This window comes from Triticum aestivum, chromosome 1D (genome assembly GCF_018294505.1).
Source record: "Triticum aestivum cultivar Chinese Spring chromosome 1D, IWGSC CS RefSeq v2.1, whole genome shotgun sequence".
NCBI lineage: Eukaryota > Viridiplantae > Streptophyta > Magnoliopsida > Poales > Poaceae > Triticum > Triticum aestivum.
In genome coordinates, this window is record NC_057796.1 from 387263455 (window position 1) to 387289805 (window position 26351).

Genomic DNA, 26351 nt, shown 5'->3' on the forward strand with positions numbered 1-26351 from the left:
TGGCTAGATACCTGGTTGACTCCACAACCCTTGGCCACTGCCTTCCCCCACTTATTCTCCCACTCCACTCTACAGCTGGTTAAAGTGGCTAACATTTTGCATTTCGGTATTCAAGCTAACCTCCGTAACCGTCTCTCTCTTACGGCAGAACAAGAACTTGTCTCGCTTGTGGCTGTTTTGCAGGATTTCATGCCTTCGGCTGGGGAAGACCAACAGTTCCTTCGACACGGCATTGCCTTCTCCACCAAACATGCATACGCCGCCCTCATGGAGCAGCCAGATCATGATCACCATGCTCCGCTCATTTGGTCCGCAAAGATTCCTCGGAAGCTAAAAGTCTTCGCTTGGCTGCTCTTCAAAGACCGCCTCAACACCAGGTGCAACCTTGCACACAAACATATAATCGACTCAGATATATGCCCTCGGTGTGCGAGGCTGCCAGAAGACTCCAGCCACTTGTTCATCTCATGCCCCTCGCCAATAGGATCTGGCAACGTCTTGGCCTTCTGCCCCAGTCTGACGATATCACAGACCTCTGGGATGTCGCTATCCCTACTCACCTCCCCACCTCCGCATGGCCTTCAGTCCTCTTGGCCCTGTTATGGATGATCTGGTCTGCCCGCAACGACATGGTGTTTAGGATGATTGATCAAAGTTCTGTAATAACCCTTAGAAACCTTATTTCCGCTCTAGATCTTTGGTCTCATCATCTTGTGCTTTCACAGGACAAGGAGGACGTCTTCTCGTGGCGTTCCTACCTTTCTGCATGGTGCAACGTGTCTATGTAATGTTGTACTTACTGCCTCGGCAGTCCTTTGAGTAATATATTCAGGTGGGGGAGCTCCCCCGGTGATTTAAAAAAAAACCTTATCCCAAACCGGAGAGTAGATCGAGCGTGTTATCAAATTCCTAGCTCAGATCGATGCCCAACCTCTCCAACGCCCCCAACTCATGCCGCCGGTGTGCTCACTCCGGCTGGTCGCCACATCGCCTCTGTTGATCGATGCTCACAAAAAAAAGGCTCCAGCCACCGGTGTGATCCACTCGGGTTGCTCGTCACATCGCCGTCGGTGTGCTCCTCTGCTCGGCGCGCTCCATGCCCGTGGGCAACGGCCGCGTTCGATGGCGGCCCAGGTCACGGCATCGTCGAAGCTGCTCACCGGCGTGCTCTGCGACGCCGAGCGCAAACTCTCCTGCTCGTGACCCTCTATCCCCGCCGGCACCCACAATGTTTTTCGGTGGCACAGCTCTCGCGACACCGCGCCACTGCCCTTGTTCCGCCGCAGTTCATGGCGATGGTCCTCGGCCACACTCACGGCGCCGCCGGCGTACTATGCAGAACAAGTTCATGTACATTTTTTTTTTGTGATTTGAGCTTTAAAAACTGAACAAAGGCAGCTCCTGTATATTTTTCTTCTGAATTTTATCTCGTAGGAGTACAAGATGTGGCCTACGTTGTAAACGAATTTGTGTGTGAATGAAAGCTGTGACAGTACAATGACATTTTTAGTGTTGTGAACTTGTGACATACATTTCCAGTGAATGAAAGATGTGGCCTATGTTGTAAATGAATTTGTCCACTCTTGGTATAAACTAGCTTATCCCCGCGCGTCGGCACGCCGCGCCTTGCCAGTATGTCATGTCGAATTTTTCGCATATGGTCATGCAAAAGTTTATACCTGTTAATTGGTTACTGAGTTGATTTCTAATTATATTTATATAGTATGTTAATTTGTTAATCCATTGTACTTATTAAATATTAAGTGGGCATGAATAGCAAAAGTGTCACAGAATTAATAACTTTATTGTATGGAACACTGGATACATTTTGCACAAAGAGAGTGCATTCTTTTTTTTTTGCAGGAAAAGAGAGTACATTCTGATACTGCAAATTTATGTTTCTACAAACGATCTATGATTTCTTTGTACACTACATTTTAGTCTCTCCAGTAGGGGAACCATTTCCATCCTCAATTAGGAATGTAAGACCGGCACGTGAAGTCACTCTTGACACGGCAACATACAACTGAACATGCGATAAGACAAGTTCTGGCAGATAAACACAAATCTTTGACAGCATCTGACCCTGACTCTTATTAATAGTCATAGCATAGCATCCTGTCAAAGAAAAAATAGTCATAGCATAGCATAACCGAACAGGAAACTGGCAACGACGAAGTTTAAATGGCCACTTGCACCCGGAAGAATTAAGAACAATCCATGGGATGCAAACTCGCTGCCCTTAATTAGAGCCGGCAATAGTTTCTCCCTCCACCACTCTTTCACCAAGACGTGTAATGATCAACAGCGTTCCATTGCACAAACCAAATGATTGGTTGACATTCCAAAGGAATATAACAGGAACACCAACCTTAAGCAGAATTTTGTGCTGTGAGAAATTGTTGATTTTTATCGAATTCAATAGCTCAGGAGGGTAAAACACCTCAACCTCATCAATATGATCGGTGGCCTTGAATATAGAATCGCAACTAAGATACTCTTTAGATATCCCCGATCAAAGACAACTTCATTGAGATCATCTACCGCATTATTGGTGGGCATACAATTGCACACTGAGATAAATAATCACACCATTGAAATGAACGAAAAGAAAAAGACGAATTAAGAACATGAGAATTTGATGCCTTGAAAACTTAGTTCAAATCACAAAAAGCATGATAAATTACCGTTTCTTTCAAAGCAGGGCTTCCGGCGTTGTTAGTGCTTCATATCCTAATCAGCACAATTATTTGTCATAGTAAATGTGCAAAGCAAGTTAATGCTTCCGAAGAAGTAGCCACTTCTAATCTAAGGTCTGAACAACCCAAAACAACTAAAAACCGTAGAAAAAATGTGCCAACAATTTTAAAATCCTTAGAAATCATAACAAGTAAGGGAATATAAGTACTGTCAAGCAACGAACAATTACCATATGCTGCCTGATTATACATCATGGGCTTGGTTTCATTTTTAATGAAAACTGAACCATGGGCGGTGCCCCGCAAGATCGTTTTTTTACATCATGATTCTTTGGAAGGCCGGGCCAATTGTTCTGTGCACTGGTGCCATTGTCCTTCAAGAAACACTCTCTAACTTTCTTCCATATAGATTGCAATGCAAGGGATCTAGCAGGCCAATACCTACATCAGCAGATTAAACGTAGTAATCTGAGCGCAAAGAGAACATATAATTTCTCGTTTTCAACTTTCATGACATGCAAAATGATCAAGACACTCATAAAGTCACAGTGTCCCTCTGCTCAATCCAGTTCAGTGGCTCAATTTTGAGAAAGGACAGAAATACACCATCATACCTTCTGACATCACTAAACAAAATTGTAAATATGTCACTTTCGAATTATATAGAAGGCAGACAACATACATCTCTAGCGCTGAAGTTCATAATATTGCAGCTTATGTTCAGGAACAATGGGTTCATCACTGAAGTAGATCTTCCCACAAGAGAAAATTAATAGGAAGTATCTTAATAAACATATCTAAGAGCTCATTCTTATAATTACGAAATGCTCACATGAAGAGAAACCAACCATAAAATAGGAAGTATCAGGATGCAGTGAAGCAAAATATATCAATCCCAATGCCAGCGAAGCTTGCCTGGAAAAATGTTGATGTCTCTGGATGTGCTTGCTCTACAAAAGAACCACTACCCACCTTCCTGAAGACTGTAGGAAAAAGATTTATAGTGAGTATGCATCATCTAACCAAAAACCAAAAGAAGTATATGTAGTAAATAATGGGTGCACACGGATGATCCCATCTGCTATGGCAACAAATCGACAAAAAATCTATTGAAAGAAATATCAGCAGAACATTCTCTTCTACCACCATAATCAAATAAATATTTTATGGTGCCTTTTCAATATTTAGGCTGAATGTAATTTCTTTACAAACAAAAAACAAGTCAGTTATCTTGATTCATAAGAATCAGAACTATTGATAGGGACAAACAAAGCATGAATATTTACATTTGTTTTTCTCATCACCCTGTTAAGCCATTTCATCAGGTAGGTATACTAACCCGCACATTCATGGAAAATGTTAAAATCAAATAGAAAAAAAGTGCTGGAACTTCTAGCCATCTTACATCTCTTCATTTTGTTGGCCAAGTATATAGCAACATACACAACGTAGCAAAAATTGCATTAATATGTGTTCTGCTCATCCGATTCAGGTTGATCTTCCCTTCGCTTTTTTTCCTGGATGAACACTAATGTTCAGCCAATGGTGTACCAATTCTTTGAAGACTCACCATGATGCTACAAGATCTAAAAAATAAAAATAAAGAGAGGGGGCTCATCTTGCTGCTACGTCCTCAACGGTGAACAGAGGCGGCAAAGTGCCCCTGCTACCGTTTGACAGCGCCGCTGCCACTTTCTCGCACAATCCGCCTCCACCACCGATTCTTCCACCACCTAGCAGAAGTCGATTGTGCGCCTCACAGAGGTTGCTGCTGTCCGCGGAAGTAGTCAAATAACAGCCCAAGCTCCTCGCAGTCAACCGCACAGCGGGCAACATCTCCTCCCCATGCGCCTGCATAACACACCATCCATGTAAACACCAGGACCAACATGAATCGACTCCAATCCAAATGGATGAACGAACTGAGAATTACACGGCGAATTCAAGAGGATCAGAACTACATTGGGCATCAGACCACGCGATTTGGGAATGCCTGGGACCGGCTTCTCCGTCGTCATGTCGGCCAACAACGAAACGCATCGGAGATCACGGTCGGCAGCGGATATTCTAGGAAGCCTATAGGGGTAAATGTTGCAAAAAATCTTAAATATCAAAATATTCAAAACACAATCAACTTGGTTTCTCTTCCTACGCATTAACACAAACACCTAATATGCACTGAAAAAGAGGATTCATCTTTTTGTACAGCCACATTTCAAATAGGAGGATTTGAATCAGCGACTCATCTACTTGAACAAAAGTAGCACATCAAAAAGTAAGAATTGGAACAGAAATATGAGAGAGAGGGGGGGAGGGGGGAGGGAGCGAGAGAGAGAGGGAGAGAGGTGGAGGCGGCCGACGCGGGGCTGGCGAGGGAAGGCGGCGAGGTTGGTAGGGTGGACTGAGGGTGCTGGGGATCGAAGGACGGCAAGGCTGGAGGAGGCATCTGTGGCCGGCCGCTCGCTTCCGCCGCCAGCGGGTAGAGGTCGTGGCTGAGAAGGCGCGACGCTGCTGAGGGAGGTCAAGGGAGAGGGGTCGCGCTGCTCTGCCTGCTCCCGCTGTATGCCGTCGCCGTCGCTGCCGCCACCGCCATCATCGTTGTGTTGTGGCCCGGGAGAGGCAGTCTGGGGCCCTCGGGACAGGCGAGGCGTGGGGAGCATGGCCGTGGCGAGCGGGCTGCCGTGGGCAGCGGAGCACGTAGATGGCGGAGGTGACCGCGCTGGTTGGTGTGTCTACGCACGACCGCAGATATGGACGGAGAGAGAGGAGATGGGAGCAGATGGAATGACGAACCGACGGACGGAGAAGGCAGTATTTATAGGAGGCAGCAGAGGGGAAGAGCACAAATCGAAAACAACCAGCGCACATGCTGTAGAAGGGCCCAGAAAACTGCAGCAAAGCGGCAACCGGCAGCGGAAGAAACCCGGCGGCAGCCGACTCGATTGGAAGGAAAAAGCAGTTTCAATCTCTCCATGCAGATGACATGCAACCAATCATGAACTGAGGAACAACCGGAACGTACAGCCAATGGGCAGATAAGGATTCAATTTTTTCTGATTTCCGGCAGCAAATCAGTACACGCACCAAACCGTGTACCCGGCTGTATCCCCCACTAAAGCACGTGGCAGTCACTCATTGGTCTGATTTTTACTGTTAAGAAAAAGTTAAAAAAACGTGGTAAACTAAACCTGGCCAGGTTTAGTATATTTAGAATGTGTTGTGAGTTGTGACATTTCCAACGTATATGTGCTGCTGTCAACTCTAGGATAAATGTACAGGGACATTTGCCTTTGCCACTGGTAGAAAAAAAGCCATTTGTCCCGGTTCAAGAGGGCCTTTAGTCCCGGTTCTGGAACCGGGACTAAAGGGTCGGTACTAAAGGCCCCCCCTTAGTCCCGGTTCTTATTGAAGGAAATATGCCCTAGAAGCAATAATAAAGTTATTATTTATTTCCTTATATCATGATAAATGTTATTATTAATGCTATAATTGTATTAACCGGAAACATGATATATGTGTGAATACATAGACAAACAGAGTGTCACTAGTATGCCTCTACTTGACTAGCTAGTTGATCAAAGATGGTTATGTTTCCTAGCCATAGACATGAGTTGTCATTTGATTAACGGGATCACATCATTAGGAGAATGATGTGATTAACTTGACCCATTCTGTTAGCTTAGCACTTGATCGTTTAGTATGTTGCTATTGCTTTCTTCATGACTTATACATGTTCCTATGACTATGAGATTATGCAACTCCCGTTTACCGGAGGAACACTTTGTGTGCTATCAAACGTCACAACGTAACTAGGTGATTATAAAGGTGATCTACATGTGTCTCCGACGGTACTTGTTGGGTTGGCGTATTTCGAGATTAGGATTTGTCACTCCGACTGTCGGAGAGGTATCTCTGGGCCCACTCGGTAATGCACATCACTATAAGCCTTGCAAGCATTGTAACTAATGAGTTAGTTGCGGGATAATGTATTACGGAACGAGTAAAGAGACTAGCCGGTAACGAGATTGAACTAGGTATTGAGATACCGACGATCGAATCTCGGGCAAGTAACATACCGATGACAAAGGGAACAACGTATGTTATTATGCGGTCTGACCGATAAAGATCTTCGTAGAATATGTAGGAGCCAATATGGGCATCCAGGTTCCGCTATTGGTTATTGACCAGAGAGGTGTCTCGGTCATGTCTACATAGTTCTTGAACCCGTAGGGTCCGCACGCTTAACGTTCGTTGACGATATAGTACTATGAGTTATGTATGTTGGTGACCGAATGTTGTTCGGAATTTCGGATGAGATCACAGATATGACGAGGAACTCCAGAATGGTCCGGAAGTAAAGATTGATATGTGGATAGTAGTGTTTGATCTCCGGAAGGGTTCCGGAATCCATCGGAAGGGGTTCCGGATGTTTCCCGAAATGTTTGGGCACGAGAACACTTTATCTGGGCCAAAGGGGAAAGCCCACGAGGTTTTTGGAAAGCGCAAAAGGAAATTTGCGGAGTCCAGGGCTAGACGCCAGGGTCCCTGGCGTCTGGGTCCAGACGCCGGGAACCCTGGCGTCTGGCCCTGGAGTCTGAGAAGGACTTTTGCCTTTCGGGTGAAACCGACTTTGTGGAGGCTTTTACTCCAAGTTTCAACCCCAAGGCTCAACATATAAATAGAGGGGTAGGGCTAGCACCCAAGACACATCAAGAAACACCAAGCCGTGTGTCGGCTACCCCGTCCCCTCTAGTTTATCCTCCGTCATAGTTTTCATAGTGCTTAGGCGAAGCCCTGCGGAGATTGTTCTTCACCAACACCGTCACCACGCCGTCGTGCTGCCAGGAACTCATCTACTACTTCGCCCCTCTTGCTAGATCGAGAAGGCGAGGACGTCATCGAGCTGAACGTGTGCTGAACGCGGAGGTGCAGTACGTTCGGTACTTGATCGGGACGGATCGTGAAGGTGTACGACTACATCAACCGCGTTGATAAACGCTTCCGCTTACGGTCTATGAGGGTACGTAGACAACACTCTCCCCTCTCGTTGCTATGCATCACCATGATCTTGCATGTGCGTAGGAATTTTTTGGAAATTACTACGTTCCCCAACAGTGGCATCCGAGCCTGGTTTTATGCGTTGATGTTATATGCACGAGTAGAACACAAGTGAGTTGTGGGCGATACAAGTCATACTGCTTACCGGCATGTCACACTTTGGTTCGGCGGTATTGTTGGATGAAGCGGCCCAGACCGACATTACGCGTACGCTTACACGAGACTGGTTCTACCGACGTGCTTTGCACACAGGTGGCTGGCGGGTGTTAGTTTCTCCAACTTTAGTTGAACCGAGTGTGGCTACGCCCGGTCATTGAGAAGGTTAAAACAGCACTAACTTGATCAACTATCGTTGTGGTTTTGATGCGTAGGTAAGAACGGTTCTTGCTCAGCCCGTAGCAGCCACGTAAAACTTGCAACAACAAAGTAGAGGACGTCTAACTTGTTTTTGTAGGGCATGTTGTGATGTGATATGGTCAAGGCATGATGCTATATTTTATTGTATGAGATGATCATGTTTTGTAACCGAGTTATCGGCAACTGGCAGGAGCCATATGGTTGTTGCTTTATTGTATGCAATGCAATCGCCCTGTAATTGCTTTACTTTATCACTAAGCGGTAGCGATAGTCGTAGAAGCAATAGTTGGCGAGACGAAAACGATGCTACGATGGAGATCAAGGTGTCGCGCCGGTGACGATGGTGATCATGACGGTGCTTCGGAGATGGAGATCACAAGCACAAGATGATGATGGCCATATCATATCACTTATATTGATTGCATGTGATGTTTATCTTTTATGCATCTTATTTTTGCTTTGATTGACGGTAGCATTATAAGATGATCTCTCACTAAATTTCAAGATAAAAGTGTTCTCCCTAAGTATGCACTGTTGCCAAAGTTCGTCGTGCCCAGACACCACGTGATGATCGGGTGTGATAAGCTCTACGTCCATCTACAACGGGTGCAAGCCAGTTTTGCACACGCAGAATACTCAGGTTAAACTTGACGAGCCTAGCATATGCAGATATGGCCTCGGAACACTGAGACCGAAAGGTCGAGCGTGAATCATATAGTAGATATGATCAACATAGTGATGTTCACCATTGAAAACTACTCCATTTCACGTGATGATCGGTTATGGTTTAGTTGATTTGGATCACGTGATCACTTAGATGATTAGAGGGATGTCTATCTAAGTGGGAGTTCTTAAGTAATATGATTAATTGAACTTTAATTTATCATGAACTTAGTCCTGGTAGTATTAGCATATCCATGTTGTAGATCAATTGCTCGCGTTTATCTCCCCTGTTTTATTTTTGATATGTTCCTAGAGAAAACTAAGTTGAAAGATGTTAGTAGCAATGATACGGATTGGATCCATGATCTGAGGATTATCCTTATTACTGCATAGAAGAATTACGTCCTTGATGCACCACTAGGTGACAGACCGATTGCAGGAGCAACTGCAGGCGTTATGAATGTTTGGCAAGCTCGATATGATGACTACTTGATAGTTTAGTGCACCATGCTTTACGGCTTAGAATCGGGGCTTCAAAGACGTTTTTTGAAACGCCACGGAGCATATGAGATGTTCCAAGAGTTTAAATTAGTATTTCATACTCATGCCCGTGTCGAGAGGTATGAGACCTCTGACAGTACTTTGCCTACAAGACGGAGGAGAATTGCTCAGCTAGTGAGCATGTGCTCAGAATGTCTGAGTACTACAATCACTTGAATCAAGTGGGAGTTAATCTTCCAGATAAGATAGTGATTGGCAGAGTTCTCTAGTCACTATCACCAAGTTAATAGAACTTTGTGATGAACTATAATATGCAAGGGATAACGGAAACGATTCCCAAGCTCTTCGTGATGCTGAAATCGACGAAGGTAGAAATCAAGAAAAACATCAAGTGTTGATGGTTGACAAGACCACTAGTTTCAAGAAAAGGGCAAAGGGAAGAAGGGAAACTTCAAGAAGAACGGCAAGCGAGTTGCTGCTCAAGTGAAGAAGCCCAAGTCTGGACCTAAGCCTGAGACTAAGTACTTCTACTGCAAAGGGACTGGTCACTAGAAGTGGAACTGCCCTAGATACTTGGCGGATAAGAAGGATGGCAAAGTGAACAAGGGTATATTTGATATACAGGTTATTGATGTGTACCTTACTAGTGTTTATAGTAGCCTCTGGGTATTTGATACTTGTTCGGTTGCTAAGAATTAGTAACTCGAAACAGGAGTTACAGAATAAATAGAGACTAGTTGAGGGTGAGGTGACGATGTGTGTTGGAAGTAGTTCCAAGATTGATATGATCATCATCGCACACTCCCTATACTTTCGGGATTAGTGTTAAACGTAAATAAGTGTTATTTGGTGTTTGCGTTGAGCATGAATATGATTTGATCATGTTTATTGCAATACGGTTATTCATTTAAGTTAGAGAATAATTGTTGTTCTGTTTACATGAATAAAACCTTCTATGGTCATACACCCAATGAAAATGGTTTGTTGGATCTCGACCGTAGTGATACACATATTCATAATGTTGAAGCCAAAAGATGCAAAGTTAATAATGATAGTGCAACTTATTTGTGGCACTGCCGTTTAGGTCATATTGGTGTAAAGCGCATGAAGAAACTCCATGCTGATGGGATTTTGGAATCACTTGATTATGAATCACTTGATGCTTGCGAACCATGCCTTATGGGCAAGATGACTAAGACTCCGTTCTCCGGAACAATGGAGCGAGCAACTGACTTATTGGAAATAATACATATTGATGTATGCAATCCGATGAGTGTTGAGGCTCACGGCGGGTATCGTTATTTTCTGACCCTCACAGATAATTTGAGCACATATGGGTATATCTACTTGAGTCTGAAACATTTGAAAAGTTCAAAGAATTTCAGAGTGAAGTGGAAAATCATCGTGACAAGAAAATAAAGTTTCTACGATCTGATCGCGGAGACGAATATTTGAGTTACGAGTTTGGTCTTCAATTAAAACAATGTGGAATAGTTTCACAAATTCGTGCCACCTGGAACACCACAACATAATGGTGTGTCCGAATGTCATAACCGTACTTTATTGGATATAGTGCAATCTATGATGTTTCTTACCGATTTACCACTATCGTTTTGGGGTTATGCATTAGAGACAACTGCATTCATGTTAAAAAAGGGCACCATCTAAATCCGTTGAGACGACACCGTATGAACTGTGGTTTAGCAAGAAACCGAAGCTGTCGTTTCTTAAAGTTTGGGGTTGCGATGCTTATGTGAAAAAGTTTTCATCCTGATAAGCTCAAACCCAAATCGGAGAATTGTGTCTTCATAGGATACCCAAAGGAGACAGTTGGGTACACCTTCTATCACAGATCCGAAGGCAAGACAGTCATTGCTAAGAATGGATCCTTTCTAGAGAAGGAGTTTCTCACGAAAGAAGTGAGTGGGAGGAAAGTAGAACTTGATGAGGTAACTGTACCTGCTCCCTAAATTGGAAAGTAGTTCATCATAGAAATATGGTCCTGTGACTCCTACACCAATTAGTGAGGAAGCTAATGACGATGATCATGTAACTTCATATCAAGTTACTACCAAACCTCGTAGGTCAACCAGAGTGAGATCCGCACCAGAGTGGTACGGTAATCCTGTTCTGGAGGTCATATTACTTGACCATGACGAACCTATGAACTATGAGGAAGCGATGATGAGCCCAGATTCCACAAAATGGCTTGAGGCCATGAAATCTGAGATGGGATCCATGTATGAGAACAAAGTGTGGACTTTTATTGACTTGCCCGATGATCGGCAAGCCATAGAAAATAAATGGATCTTCAAGAGGAAGACGGACGCTGATAGTAGTGTTACTATCTACAAAGCTAGACTTGTCGAAAAAGGTTTTGACAAAGTTCAAGGTGAGATTTTCTCACTCGTAGCGATGCTTAAGTCTGTCGGAATCATGTTAGCAAATTGCCACATTTTATGAAATCTGGCAAATGGATGTCAAAACTACATTCCTTAAAGGATTTCTTAAAGAAGAGTTGTATATGATGCAACCAGAAGGTTTTGTCGATCCTAAAGGTGCTAACAAAAAGTGCAAGCTCCAGCGATCCATCTATGGACTGGTGCAAGCATCTCGGAGTTGGAATATACGCTTTGATGAGTTGATCAAAGCATATAGTTTTATACAGACTTGCGGTGAAGCCTGTATTTACAAGAAAGTGAGTGGGAGCACTACATCATTTCTGATAAATATATGTGAATGACATATTGTTAATCGGAAATAATGTAGAATTTTCTGGAAAGCATAAAGGAGTATTTGAAAGGAATTTTTCAAAGAAAGACCTCGGTGAAGCTGCTTACATATTGAGCATCAAGATCTATAGAGATAGATCAAGACGCTTGATAAGTTTTTTCAATGAGTACATACATTGACAAGATTTTGAAGTAGTTCAAAATGGAACAGTCAAAGAAAGAGTTCTTGCCTGTGTTACAAGGTGTGAAATTGAGTAAGACACAAAGCCCGACCACAGCAGAAGATAGAAAGAGAATGAAAGTCATTCCCTATGTGTTGAGGATATAGACCTTAGAGTCACCCGCCAGGAGGGGCCGGGTTACTCATATGGTCACTGCCAGAAGCCCGGCGCCAAGCTTAAAGACGGTGGGCCAAAGATGGGCTTAAGACCCGGATATGGCTTAAGGCCCGTAGTTGCAATCATTATTATGGTAGAACTTGTAGTGTAAGGCAAGAATAGTTGAGAGTCCGAGCCGGACACTCTTATGAGCCGGCCGGGACTCTGAGAGCTGCTGGGCGTCAGCCTCCCTATATAAAGGGACGACCCGGCAGCGGTTTAGGGACAAGAACAATCTCATCGAGAGCCAGGCATAGCAGTTTAGCTCCCTGGTTATCGAACCCCTAATCAATACCACATCAAACTGGACGTAGGCTTTTACCTTCACCGTAAGGGGCCGAACCAGTATAAACCCTCGTGTTCCTTGTCCCGCATTAACCCCTTCAAGCTTCCTAGTTGCGATGGCTCCACGACTAAGTCCTAGCTCGAGGACATCTGCCGTGACAATTCCACGACAGTTGGCGCCCACCGTGGGGCCAGCGCACGGTGGATTTGAGTTCTTGAAGGGCAGCTTCGAAGGGCTCAAGGGATACGCTGTGGGCCGGATGACCAAGAGTCGTCGCGGCAAGCTCTACATCGACGATGCAAACTGGGGCCCCGACGCCAGCTCAATTGAGCACGGGTACCGGGTCCCCTTCGGCGGAATTCATGTTTTCATTGGCAAGATTGGTGAGCCGGGCCCTGAGCCGGATCTCTGCGCCGATCTCATTGAGACGGCTCAGCGTGCACGACCCGCCCGGGCCCGGCCTGCCTTAAGGCGCGCGTTTGTGGGATGTATCCATGGAGGGCCCTCTGATCTATCTGGGTCTGGTGATGAGGCGGCCGCCGGCTCTAACGGCGAGTCGGCCACCGATGAGTCAAACTCGTTATATCAACTTCAAGATGGCAGGCTCATGGGTTGTTCCGATGGTGACAGTATTCCGGACCCGTTTGAGCCGCCAAGTCAGGTTGGAGTCTTTATGGCTGGCGCGCAGCCTGTTCAGAACCCCGCTGCTGGAGCAGGAAACCCGGTGCCTTCTCCGGCTCAGGTGCTGATGGACCTCACGGACAAGATGACGGCCCTGTTAACCGCCACGGTTGACCCGGCGGATCAAGCTCAGCATGATGCGGAGGTGGCACAGTTAAAATTGGATCTAGTGAAAGCTAAGGAGGAGCTTGCAGCGGAAGGGATCAGGATGGCTGCAGAGAGGGCGGCTCTCGATGCCCAAACTCAGCTGATCCAGGCGCAGTCCTTCCAACTCACGATGGATCAGAACGCGTCCAATGAGGTCATGAGAAGGAGGCATCAAAAGACCCAATCTCGACTCCCTCCGGTTTACGATCCACGCAACCTCTTCAACACGCCAGGTGCAGGGTCTAGTAACCCACCAGGGGTCATAGTGCCCGGGTCTGGAGCCCCTATTCAGCCACGGATGATGGGGCCTCCCCAGGTGCCCCCTGCCCCGCCTCAGTACGTGCCAATACCCCCGGGTCATTATAATAACCCGCTGGAGAACATGGTCGCTGCGGCAGCACGGCTGGCGGCTCTCCCAGTTGACGGCGACTCTCCGACGGCTATTGAAACCCGCCGGGTCAGGGAACTCCTTCAGACAGCACTGGCGCAGCAAGAGGCATACTCCTACAGCCGGGACAGGATCCACTCGACCCCTCGTCCAGGCCAGAGCCCGAGTTACAGCCGGCACATGGTCTCAGCAACCGGCTCAAGTAACGTCCGACGCCATGACCCGCCCCCTGGCCACGGCCCGGCTCATAATGGAGCCTTTCACGCAGCAGACCAGGACAGAGCACGGCAAGAGGCAGAGCAAGTGCCTCAATTGACGGCTTACCAGACCCCCCCGGCTTATCCGACGACTTCCGTCGACGTGGGTATCCCCACCAGGACTGGGGGTGTCCCTTGTTTAGTACCGGCTATCCGCAATGAGCGTCTGCCCAAGGACTTCAAAGGCCCTAGGAAGGTGCCTAATTACACAGCAGACTTACAGCCTGCAGCCTGGATCGAGAGTTATGAGATGGCTATGGAGCTGCTGGAGGTCAGTGAGGCGGCCATGGCTAAGTATTTTACCATGATGTTAGATGGGACTGCCCGCACTTGGTTGAAAGGGCTACCACCGAATTCCATTGGGTCTTGGGCTGAGCTGAAAGCCCGGTTCATCCAAAACTTCAAAGATACCTGTAGGCAGTCTATGTCAATTGTGGATTTGACTAACTGTAAGCAGCAGGAGGGTGAGTCCACGACACATTGGGTTCGCCGGGTTAAGGAGATCATACACTCGTCAGACAAGATGGATGCCGGCTCAGCGGTTTTAATGCTGGAGCAGAATTGTCGTTTTGTGCCCCTGAAGATGAAACACGGGTGGCTTAAGCGCGACTGCAGTGATATGGGTACACTAATGGCGGCTCTTGTCAAGTACGCCGATTCTGATGGTACCAAGGATCCCCCTTCAGATGATGAAAGGACAGGGAAGGGAAAGAAGAACGGCAATGGCAAGGGTCCTCAGTTTAACCCGGGGAACCAAGGAGGGGGCAAGCGCAAGGCCGATGGCAGCCTAGAGTTTGTAGCCAACGCCAGCTCACAAGGTAATAACCAGCGACGCAAGGGGAGGCCCCCTCCCCGAGGCGGCGGGTCAGGTCCGACGCTGGAGCAGCTGTTGAATGAGCCTTGTCCAAGGCATGGCTCTAGAGAGAAGCCAGCGACTCATCTGTGGAAGGATTGTGCAATCATGAAGGCCTTTAAGAATTACAATGGCCCGGGCGGCGGCTCAGGCGCCGGCGGCTTTCATGGCCCGGGCGGCGGCTCAAATTCCGGTCCTCAGAACGGTCAAGGGGGCTTTAATCAACAGTCTGGCCAGGGTCATCAACAGCAGCAGGGGGGTTATCAGACCAATCCAAAGCAGCTTAGTGGTGGACAGTATCATGTGTTTACCACTAGTTTGTGCAAGCGAGATCAGAAGCTTCACAAGAGGGCTGTGAATGCTGTTGAGCCGGCGGTTCCACGCTACTTGCGGTGGTCTGAGCAGCCTATAGTGTGGAGCAGGGAGGATCACCCTCCACGGGTGGATAATCCGGGTCACTTGGCCCTGGTGGTGGCTCCTCAGGTGGGAGGATATAAGTTCACTAAGGTGCTCATGGATGGAGGCAGCAACATCAACATCCTCTATTATGAGACATTCCGTCGTATGGGGTTGATTGATAAGAACCTCAGCCAGTCCAACACTAATTTCCATGGGGTGGTACCTGGTAAGTCGGCTTATCCAGTCGGCAAGATTGAGTTGGAAGTGGCCTTTGGAGATGAGAACAACTACAGGGTGGAGAAATTGACCTTTGAGGTGGTCAAGATAAGAAGTCCATACCATGCTATATTTGGACGGCCGGCTTACGCCAAGTTCATGGCACGGCCGTGTTATGTATACTTACAGCTCAAGATGCCGGGTCATAATGGGACCATTACGGTTTACGGCAGCCGGAAAGTGGCTCTGGAGTGTGAGGAAGGCGATGCAACTTATGCAGAATCTGTTTGTGCAACAGAGGAGTTGAAGTTTTACAAAGACAACGTTGACCCAACAGATATGACCTCTCTGAAGAAGCCGACTACGGAGAATGAGCCGGCGATGAAATTTAAGTCAGCTGATGAGACTAAACTTGTTGATTTCGTTCCAGGAGACTCATCTCAGCAATTTAGCATCAGTGCCAATCTGGATCCAAAATAGGAAGGCGCGCTCATCGAGTTCATCCGTGAGAATAGGGACATCTTTGCATGGAAACCTTCTGACATGCCAGGTGTGCCTAGAGAGCTCGCTGAGCACACTCTCAATGTTGATCCGAAATTTAAGCCGGTCAGGCAGTTCCTTTGGCGGTTTAATGAAGAGAGGCGGAAAGCTATTGGTGAAGAAGTGGCCCGGCTCTTGGCGGCCAGGTTTATTGTTGAAGTCTTTCACCCAGAGTGGTTAGCTAACCCGGTGCTCGTACTCAAGAAGAACGGCACTTGGCAGATGTGCGTGGATTATACGGACTTAAACAAGGCGTGTCCGACTGATCCTTTTGCCCTCCCCCGTATTGATCAAATCATTGATGCTACGGCAGGTTGTGTGCGCTTAAGTTTCTTGGATGCTTATTCCGGATATCATCAGATTAAGATGGCAGTTAAGGACCAGGAGAAGACGGCGTTCATCACTCCCTTTGGAGCCTTCTGCTATGTGTCTATGCCCTTTGGACTTAAGTGTGCACAGGCGACGTACCAGCGTTGTGTACAGAACTGTCTTCATAAACAGATTGGGCGCAATGTTCACGCTTATGTGGACGATATTGTGGTTAAGTCCATAAAAGAGGAAACCCTGATAGATGATTTAAGGGAAACCTTTGATAATCTACGGGTCTACAAAATGATGCTTAACCCGGCCAAGTGTGTCTTTGGTGTCCCTGCAGGCAAGCTCTTGGGTTTTTTGGTTTCTGACAGAGGCATTGAGGCTAACCCGGAGAAGATCAAGGCCATTACCTCCCTGGCTAAGCCGGCGTGTATAAATGACGTTCAGCGTTTGGCGGGTCGCATCGCTGCTTTAAGCCGGTTTATAAGCCGTTTGGGTGAGAAGGCCATGCCATTATATCAGTTGATGCAGAAAACCGATAACTTTGTCTGGAATGATGCGGCTAATACTGCCTTTGAGGATTTGAAAAAGCAGCTGGCAGAGCCCCCAGTCCTTGCGGCTCCGGTTGATAAGGAGCCCTTGTTACTGTACGTGGCGGCGAACACATGAGCCGTCAGTGTGGCTATGGTGGTGGAGCGCAAGGAGGAGGGCAAGGAGCATCCGGTTCAGCGGCCGGTTTATTATGTCAGCGAAGTGCTCATTGAGTCCAAGCAGCGATATCCGCATTGGCAGAAGCTTGTTTATGGTGTGTTCATGGCAAGCCGGAAACTCAAGCATTATTTTCAGGGTCATCCCATCACTGTGGTCAGTTCTGCCCCTCTTGGTGATATCATTCAAAACAGGGAGGCCACAGGGAGAGTAGCTAAGTGGGCTATAGAGCTCGGACCTCATGGTCTCAAGTACGTGCCACGCACTGCTGTTAAATCTCAGGCCTTGGTGGATTTCATCAATGACTGGACAAAGTCACAAGTGCCCGAGCAGAAGCCGGATAACACATATTGGACTATCCACTTCGATGGGTCCAGGCAGTTGGAGGGCTCGGGGGCTGGAGTCGTGTTGGCTTCCCCTAAAGGTGACAAGTTCCATTATGTGCTACAGTTGTTGTTTCCTTGCACTAACAACGCGGCTGAGTACGAGGCCTTGCTCCATGGTCTTCGGATGGCTAAGGAGATGAGCTTAAGCCGGGTAAGGTGCTTCGGCGACTCAGACTTGGTGGCTCAACAAGTATCAGGAAAGTGGGACTCTAAGGACCCTCTCATGGCGGCTTATCGCCGCGAGGTTGATGCCATTGCTGGGCACTTTCAGGGTTACCAAGTGGAACACATCGACCGCAGGAAGAACGAGGCGGCGGATGCTTTAAGCCGGCTGGGCTCTCAGCGAAAACCGGTGCCGCCTAACACTTTCCTGGACGTCCTGTATAGCCCTTCTGTTAAGTTGCCTACAGAGGAAGACTTGGCTGTCCCTGACCCGGAGGCACGACTGGTGGCGGCTCTCCATATCATACCAGACTGGACAATGCCATATCTGGCTTACATGACCCGGGGCGAGTTGCCTGAGGATGAAACTTTGGCCAGGCAAATAACCCGGCGGGCTAAGTCAATGATTGTTATCAATGGGGAGCTGCATCACCGCAGTGTTACGGGGGCGTTTCAGCGTTGCGTTTCCCCTGAGGAAGGTCAAGAGATCTTACGTGAGATCCATGAAGGGGATTGTGGCCATCACGCCGGCTCAAAGTCTCTTGTGGCCAAGGCTTTTCGTCATGGTTTTTATTGGTTGACGGCTCATGCGGATGCAGAGGACTTGGTCAGTAAGTGTGATGGTTGCCAATGGTTCTTACGACGGGCTCATGTGCCGGCTCAGGAGCTGAGGATGATCCCAATCACTTGGCCCTTTGCGGTCTGGGGGCTTGACATGGTTGGGCCTTTTAAGAGGTCCAAAGATAAGAAGACCCACCTCTTGGTGTCAGTTGACAAATTCACAAAGTGGGTGGAAGCTGAGCCAGTTAGCAAGTGCGATGCAGCCACGGCGGTTCAATTTATGAAAAAGGTGATTTTCCACTTTGGTTTTCCGCACAGCATTATAACTGACAATGGCACCAATCTCTCCAAAGGCGCCATGGAAGAGTTTTGTCAACGAGAGCATATCCGACTTGATGTTTCCTCAGTGGCTCATCCTCAATCCAATGGTCAAGCTGAGAGAGCTAATCAGGAGATTCTGAAGGGCATCAAGCCCCGGCTTTTGGTCCCTTTGCAACGGACGCCGGGTTGTTGGGTGGAGGAGTTGCCCTCCGTGTTATGGAGCATCAACACTACTCCTAACAGGTCTACAGGTTTTACGCCTTTCTTCATGGTTTATGGGGCAGAAGCAGTCCTCCCCAGTGACATCCGTCATGACTAACCTCGCGTGGCGGCTTATGTTGAGACGGATAATGAACAGGCGCGCCAAGATGCTCTTGACTTGTTGGACGAACAGCGTGATGTGGCAGCAGCCCGTTCAGCAATTTACCAACAAGACCTGCGCCGTTATCGTAGCCGCCGGGTCAAATCCCAGGTCTTCCAGGAAGGCGATCTCGTGCTCCGGCTCATCCAGGATCAAACAGATGCACACAAGTTATCCCCGCCTTGGGAAGGGCCCTTTGTGGTAAGCAAGAACTTGCACAACGGGTCATATTACCTCATTGACATTCGGGAGCACAAAGATTCACGTAAGTCGGAGGAAGAGACCCGTCAGCCGTGGAACATAGCTCAGCTTCGGCCTTACTACACTTGAGCCACCGGCTCTCGTGGTGTACATATTTCTCTCAGCCATGTATATATTATGATAAGCAATAAAGCAGGACCTCTGTCCTTTTTTCTCCTCCAAATATGCACGTGTTGTTTTCATTGCAAGATTACATGATGACTTAAAGGAGGATCCGGCTTATGATCGTATTCAAATTTAGCCGTAAGCAATAAGGTCACTTGGGGGCTTCCTGTTCAAACATGGGTCGTATTCGAACCAAAGAGGACATAGCTGTCGATACCCATTTGATTGGCAAAGTGCCGAGCTCATTGGGAGGTTACCTTTGGTCATATTTGAATCATAGTTTAACCCCTCTGAGAACTGACGTGGATCGTATTCGAATCAGCGTCGTTAAACAATTCTTAAAATCACTTGGGGGCTTCCTGTTCAAACATGGGTCGTATTCGAACCAAAGAGAACATAGCTGTCGGTACCCTCTTGATTGGCATCGCCACACCCACTTGGGGCTATATGATCGTATCCGAATCTTAGCTTAACCCCTTTGGGCCGGGTCTCTGGTCGTATTCGAACCGGAAGCCCCTAAGTTCTTCTGCTTTATCACAAGTTTTCTCTGATTATGTCAAGGTGTGTACAGCCGGGTTTCACCTTGCCGGCTTAACTTGGGTTTACAGTATTGCTGAACACAATGGGTGTTATAAGACAGGTAAACCGGAGTTGCGGTACCAACCTTCTTATCCGGGTTATCTAAACCGGAAGTATGCTTGCAGGCCATTAAGTATGTTCTTACGGCTGTATTCAGGATATCATTGAAGACAAGTCCTTTTTGATTCATATTCCGGGTTATCTACAACTTATGATTCTCAGGGCGGTAAGCCGCCTCGAGACTTGTGATTTGCCCTTCTATGCAGGATAACTAAAGGCACCTCTTTTGAGGTTAAGAAAAACAAATGATTGATTATGACTCGGAGAAATATCAAAGAGACAACTTCAAAAGACTTTAGCATTCAATACGTGCACGATGGCACGGCAGAGATAAACTGTTGCACCTACTCTATTACAAAACTCATCAAGTCTAAAAGGGTGGAGCATTGTTTGGTAAACCGCTAGCCGAGTTATGATGCTTGCTGAGTTGAAGTCTCCGGCTCGTTCCTATCCTCTCCTCCGGCTGATCCCAAGACCTGGAAAGTTGATGACTGCCAGTCGATGCCGCTGAGAGCTTCGAATTGGGCTTCCTCGTCAATTAACCCGGCCGGGTCAATCTCCGGGGCGAAAGTGTGCTGACGAGCCGGCGGGATCAAGTTGAGGGCTTCATAGCGAGGGGTTGGAATCCTCTGATTCTCCGCATTGTAACCCGGCTGGTACTTGGTTAGATCTGTGTCGTTCCCGATAAGGGTGGCCACCGGGCGTACAGCCTTCACGCAAGCTGCGAAGTCCTTCTGATCGAAAGCTGAGCCGTCTTCCTTCAGGCTTGGATAGCCAAGGGCGATGTCCGCCGGGTCTAACTCCGGCAGGAATGCCTTGGCCCAGCTCAGCGCGGCGATCGCTCCGGCTCTCGCAGAGGCCCGTCGCAGCTCTTGGATCCGCTGAGGCAGAACGGCGAGCCGGCGCAGGACTTCTGCCAGGTGAGTCGGCACCTCGTTGGATAGGGCCACCACAGCTAAGGCACGCTGTGACCCGGTGTAGAGCTGCTCCACCAGGGTATACACGGCCTTCAGCTTGGTGACCACGCTCTGGTTGAGGTTGGCACTTCTGGGACCTGTTTAACAGAATCAGATAAGCCGGCGACAAGGATGAATTATGAGATATAAACATTCTAAACTTGATGAAAGCCGGTGAGGCGACTTACCGAAGATGGCGGCCACCATCTGGGAAACCTGGCGCTTTAGGCCGGAGAGCTCGGCGGTCTTCTCGGAGAGAGTCTTCTCCGCCTGTTCAGCCCGGGTCACCAATGCGGCCTTCTCTTCGGCCCAGGCTTTCCGCTCAGCATCAAATTCTGTCTTCAGCTTCTCTTGCGCGGCGATGCTGGACACGAACTTGGCGTTTGCCTTCCGGGTCTCCGTTTCTTGCATCTTCAGCCGGCTCATGAGATTAGCAAGGTCAGTCTCCAGCTTCTTGCCAGCAGCCTGTATAAGTTTCCGGGTTATGGCATGAACAATTACTCTACAAATTTAAAGTCCCAAGCGTTTTCCAAGCAAAGACACTTGGCACTTGGGGGCTAATGCATATTGAACGTTTTCTATCTACATATTGCCGGTTCAAATGGAGTAAGCCGGAACCTAAGTCTACAACGTACTCAGTCATAAGTCGTCGACTTGGGGGCTAGCATGGTACAGGAAACTAAGCAGTAAATAAGAGGACAAAAGAGTAAATAAGAGGACAAAAGGATGTTACCTCAGACTTCTGCTGGATTTGGGTCACCATGGCAACCTCGGCGTCCCGGCTCTTGTGCACTTGGCTGATGTAGCCAGAGACGAGCTCTCCAATGCCCAAGTTGGTGTAGTCGGAGAGCTCCAGGTTCACCCGGTGGGGCTGCAGCAACTCCCCCTTAGCGGAGCACTTGGCCAGCACGGTAGGTCTCCCTGGTTCAACGAACTCCGTCCGGGTGATTACCACGTCCGGGTCATTTGTTGGTTGGGCTGAGCCGGAGGCCTCCGGGTCGGCAGAAGCTTCTGCAGGTGCCGTGTCCATTGGAGTGGTGGCTTCGGGGGCGGAGGCAGCTGGCGGGTCTTGGACCGTCACCTCCGGCTCAGGCAAATCCGGCACTCCGGCCGACTTGGTTTTCTTCACCCTCTTGGTGAGCTTTGCCTGGGCATTGAAAGAACAACAAAGGTTAGTACAAAAAATATGAGTAAAGATCAAAACAACATGAGATGATTATCGTTACCCGGGCGCGGTCTTGAAAGCCGGCAGATTCGACTGCATAGAGTCGCCGGAAGAAGGGGAAGTCTCCTGATAATTTGAGTCAGAAGAATTAAGCGGTTGGCGTATAACACCCGCAAAAGGATGAAAAGGGTATAATTTTGCGATCACCTTGGTCCGGCGTTTCCTTGATGCATCAGGTAACCCGGAGGAGAGGTCAGTGTCCTTGCTGGTCCGGGTGTGCCGCCGGCTCTCATGAACCTGTCGCTTCAAAATAAATTGAGGATCTTGGTAAGCTAAAGGATGGGAAAAGCTTACTTTCCGGGTTACTCTTCGGGTTTTCAGCCTTGGCAAGGGTTCCGAGTCGGAGGAAAGTATTGTTACCTCTTCAACCACCGGGTTACTGGCTCCGGTGTCCTCCTGTTGATAAACAGCATTGATAAGGCGGACAGAAATAAACGACAAGTATAACAAGAGCTTACAGGTTTAGGAATTACCTCAGACTCGGAGCTGTCACTTAGCTGCAACAGCTCCGAAGCAGTGGGCCTACTTCCCTTCTTACGGGGAGCGGCTTTCTTGGCGGCCTTCTTCACTTTTCTGGCCTTCTTGGCCGCCTCATGGTCATATTTGACCCGCCAGAACTTGTCGTCAGCCTGAAAATACAATGATGATTTCTTCAAACGATTCAGATGAAGGTTATATACAGAAGAAGATAGGATGATCAGATTGGCGGCTTACCGCTGGGGCTGGGTTGGTCTTGCAGAAGGGGGCTAACCCGGTCCTTCCACAGTCTGCCAGGCTCTCGTTCAAGAGAGCCTTGGTCATCTCCTCTACAACGTCTTCAGGAAGATCATTGCGGCTGTGTCTCTGAGGGTCGTCTTTTCGGCCCGTGTACTCACACATTAAGCCGGGGCGGCGGCTCAATGGGATCACCCGCCATGAGATCCAGACCCGGACCAGGTCGATTCCATTTAGACCATTACCCAGGAGGGCCTTGATCTTGTTGATGGTGGGAAGCAGAGGCTGGCGCTCCGTCGGAGTCAGTTTGTCTGACAATGGGTGTGTTGACTCCAGACGTGATGGGAGAAAGCCGGGCAGCGGACTTTCATCAGTCGGTGACGTATCTTGGCAATAGAACCAAGTCATGTTCCAGTCCTTTGGGTGGCTTGGCGGCTCGGCATAAGGGAAAAGACAGTCTCTTCGCCGCTGAATGGAGATGCCACCTAGCTCTAGACTTGGTCCATTGGCACACTCATTCTGACGGTTTAAGTAAAAAAGCTCTCTGAAGAGCAGCAGACTAGGTTCTTCTCCAAGATAAACCTCGCAGAAGACTTGGAAATTGCAGATGTTGGACACTGAGTTGGGTCCTATATCTTGAGGCCGCAAGTCAAAGAAGTTCAGAACGTCTCTGAAAAACTTTGAACCGGGCGGTGCGAAGCCCCGACTCATATGATCCGCAAAAATCACTACCTCCCCGTCCTTTGGCTGTGGTCTCTCTTCTGACGGGTCAGGGGCACGGTAGGACATGACATCCTTCTTGGGCAGATATCCGGCCTTAACAAAATCTGCTAGGGTCTCATTGGTGACATTGGACCTCATCCAGTTGCAAGTAATGGGAGCTTTGGGAGGCATGGTGAAAGTCGGCGGTCTATGATAAAAGGAAAAAATGTCCGGGTTAATTATGAGCCGGAGGAAATCTACAGTTCAATGTCAAGGTGGCGGCTTATGAAGGGGACTAATGGTATACACTTAAGTGCATCGGGCTATTTAAGCCGCCGAGGGATTGAGAGTAATTTGATCGTCTACAGGCCTTATTACAGCTAAGCCGGAAATTTTTATGGCGCATGGCTTTCTTTAAGCCGGACGGTTTTACGGCGCGTGGTTTCTTTAAACCGGAACTATAAACCGCCGGGATTCAATGATTGCAGTTTTTTACTAAGTGTGGTAAAACAGGTTTCACACATTGCAGTAACTTTTTTGGATCAAGATGGTCGGGCAAAAGAAAAACTTCTAGACCTAGAAACAGAAGCGAGGGAGTTCTTGGGCTCGAACAGAGTTCCTATGCAGTAAAAAGAGAGCTGCTTGCGTGTAAAATGGGTGCTAAACAGTCACCGCAATAGTTCTATGTAGATCTAAGATCAAAAGGAGCAGTAAGAAAGAAAACTACCGGAGCTTGTGGCAATGGTGATGAACTACGAAGAACACGGATGAACTACTCGAGCCCTAGTACGGATCTGCCCTATGGAGTAGCGGAGACTCACCGGAGCTGGAGAGGAGCGGAGGTTGCCGCCGTTTGTCTGGTCCAAGTCAGGGTGATGCAGCGGCCAAGGTTGACGAAGACCGGGGGCGCGACGGCGGCGGCAGTAGCAGAGCTCGGGCAGAGGAACAATGGCACGAGGAAGAAGATGGAGAGAGAAGTGGCTGAGAGCCCGTCGGGCCGGCCTATTTATAAGGCAAGTTCATAAGTGGGCGCGAGATTCAAGGAGACCACGGCATGGTTATCTCCCCACGAAACGCCTCGATTTTCGGGATGACAGTAAAGAAAAAGATCCAATGCGGATCTGGCAGAGTAAAAAACGGACTTAATGGAAGATGACGTCACGGCGGATTATCCGGAGTCCAGAGGATGATGTCACGCCGGGTTATGGCCTTCACACGAATGGTAAGCCGGAGATTTTTTCTGTCGAAAGAGTTGAAGATTGACATGAGCCGGCTCAAATCAATCTGGGGCCTAATGTTGAGGATATAGACCTTAGAGTCACCCGCCAGGAGGGGCCGGGTTACTCATATGGTCACTGCCAGAAGCCCGGCGCCAAGCTTAAAGACGGTGGGCCAAAGATGGGCTTAAGACCCGGATATGGCTTAAGGCCCGTAGTTGCAATCATTATTATGGTAGAACTTGTAGTGTAAGGCAAGAATAGTTGAGAGTCCGAGCCGGGCACTCTTATGAGCCGGTCGGGACTCTGAGAGCTGCTGGGCGTCAGCCTCCCTATATAAAGGGACGACCCGGCAGCGGTTTAGGGACAAGAACAATCTCATCGAGAGCCGGGCATAGCAGTTTAGCTCCCTGGTTATCGAACCCCTAATCAATACCACATCAAACTGGACGTAGGCTTTTACCTTCACCGTAAGGGGCCGAACGAGTATAAACCCTCGTGTTCCTTGTCCCGCATTAACCCCTTCAAGCTTCCTAGTTGCGATGGCTCCACGACTAAGTCCTAGCTCGAGGACATCTGCCGTGACAATTCCACGACACTATGCCTCAACCATAGGTTCTATAAAGTATGCCATGCTGTGTACCAGATCTATTGTATACCCTACACTGAGTTTAGCAAGGGAGTACAATAGTGATCTAGGAGTAGATCACTGGACGGCGGTCAAATTTATCCTTAGTGGAATAAGGATATGTTTCTCGATTATGGAGGTGACAAAAGGTTCGTCGTAAAGGGTTATGTCGATGCAAGTTTTGACACTGATCCAGATAACTCTAAGTCTCAATCTGGATACATATTGAAAGTGGGAGAAATTAGCTAGAGTAGCTCCATGCAGAGCATTGTTTACATAGAAATTTGCAAAATACATACGGATCTGAATGTTGCAGACCCGTTGGCTAAACTTCTCTCACAAGCAAAACATGATCACACCTTAGTACTCTTTGGGTGTTAATGACATAGCGATGTGAACTAGATTATTGACTCCAGTAAACCCTTTGGGTGTTGGTCACATGACGATGTGAACTATGGGTGTTAATCACATGGTGATGTGAACTATTGGTGTTAAATCACATGGCGATGTGAACTAGATTATTGACTCTAGTGCAAGTGGGAGACTGAAGGAAATGTGCCCTAGAGGCAATAATAAATTTATTGTTTATTTCCTTATATCATGATAAATGTTTATTATTCATGCTAGAATTGTATTAACCGGAAACATGATACATGTGTGAATACATAGACAAACAGAGTGTCACTAGTATGCCTCTACTTGACTAGCTCGTTGATCAAAGATGGTTATGTTTCCTAGCCATAGACATGAGTTGTCATTTGATTAACGGGATCACATCATTAGGAGAATGATGTGATTGACTTGACCCATTCCATTAGCTTAGCACTTGATCGTTTAGTATGTTGCTATTGCTTTCTTCATGACTTACACATGTTCCTATGACTATGAGATTATGCAACTCCCGTTTACCGGAGGAACACTTTGTGTGCTACCAAA

General features: G+C 47.8%; 1 long non-coding RNA gene across 1 annotated transcript; it reads right to left on the reverse strand.

Moving 5' to 3' along the window:
* Positions 1–1822: 1822 nt before the first annotated feature.
* Positions 1823–5472, reverse strand: LOC123170601 (uncharacterized). Its single transcript, XR_006485254.1, has 2 exons — positions 4633–5472; positions 1823–4550 (listed from the first exon to the last, which is right to left on the reverse strand). It is a non-coding gene; the product is annotated as an uncharacterized lncRNA (long non-coding RNA).
* Positions 5473–26351: the final 20879 nt, after the last annotated feature.